Source organism: Mus pahari, chromosome 10 (assembly GCF_900095145.1).
Source record: "Mus pahari chromosome 10, PAHARI_EIJ_v1.1, whole genome shotgun sequence".
Classification (NCBI taxonomy): Eukaryota; Metazoa; Chordata; class Mammalia; order Rodentia; family Muridae; genus Mus; species Mus pahari.
Window position 1 is genome coordinate 49,227,195 of NC_034599.1, and position 1,287 is coordinate 49,228,481.

Genomic DNA, 1,287 nt, shown 5'->3' on the forward strand with positions numbered 1-1,287 from the left:
CAGAGAAACCCTATCTCAAAAAACCAAAAAAAAAAAAAAATGTGTTTGTGTTTTATAAATATATTAAACTTAACCTAAATTCTAGCAGGTTTTAATTTGTTAACAATGTCCATCCATTCTCTTAGAACCAGCACCCCCATTTTCAGAAGCAACTCTTTTATATAAATTAACCCATTTACTGCAGACTGGGTGAGTCTCGGACAGTAGCACTTCTACTGGTCTTTCTGTTCCTTCAACCTTCTGATGGCCGACTTCACTGTAACTGCAGAAGCAGAGCTGCAGGTCTAGGCCCCGCCAGCCACTGTTTGCCCTGCTGAGCACTGTTTGTCCCACCAGCCACCATTTTCATGCAGGAACCACAGTGCTAGATGCCTACAGCTTGTCTCTTCATCTTGGTCTTGCCACAGAAGGAGCAAATGCACTTGGCATACTGGCCAATTTCAATTTTCTTCACCATTTTCCAGAGGGAGGCACCACCACAGGTCCCATATTTTCCGACAATCCCGGCTTTCTTGGTGTGTTTAGCCATGTCCCCAGGACAGAAGCCCAAGTCCAGAGAGCTCTGAAGGAACTCTTAAAGCCAGAACATCAGATGATGAGAAATAATTTAACTGCGTTTATAGTGAAGAGATCCAAAAAGATTTTAGTGTATAGTCTGTCAGATGTGAAAACAAAATCCTTACAAATGCTCTCTGTCCCTAGTGTGGCCAGAAGAGCTGACCACAGCTTCCTACTAACTGTGTAGACAGACTGAATGATTCTTGGTCAACTTTCACAGCTTAGAGTTTATCATAGGTGACATCCAGTTCAACAGCTAGATCTATATGATTCCTAAAGGTTTCTCCACCAGCCACGGCAGTCTCGTGAAGGCATGCCTCACTTGCTTCATCCACAGTAATGCTGCGTGTTAACACATCTAGCAAGGGTAAGCAGCTGGTACGCGGGAAGAGCCTTTGGGACTCTTGAGTACCACAGTTCATGCACACGCTCAGCTTCTGACAGGCAAGGAGCCAGCTTGAGCTGTAGACCCAGTTCTGTGCTGAGTGGCCATGGGGGTCTCTATAAAGCAGCTCTGGTAGGTGGTTTACACTGTCTGCACAGCAGATTTTCCATGTGTAACATGGAAGTCAAAATACCTGGCCTAGAGCAGGGTGTAGCTAGACTTTTGGCTGCTTTCTGGGTTCCTATTTCTACCACCCTTCTCCACCCTTATCCCTTCCAACCCCCAACACTAGGTGTAAATTTTCCTGCTCGAATGGAAAGGTGTCCTGGGACTCAAAAGCCCGG

At 45.6% G+C, this 1,287-nt stretch overlaps 1 pseudogene; it reads right to left on the minus strand.

Annotated features, from left to right (window-relative positions):
* Positions 1-212: 212 nt before the first annotated feature.
* Positions 213-529, minus strand: LOC110328595 (annotated as a pseudogene).
* Between the last annotated feature and the right edge of the window lie 758 nt (positions 530-1,287).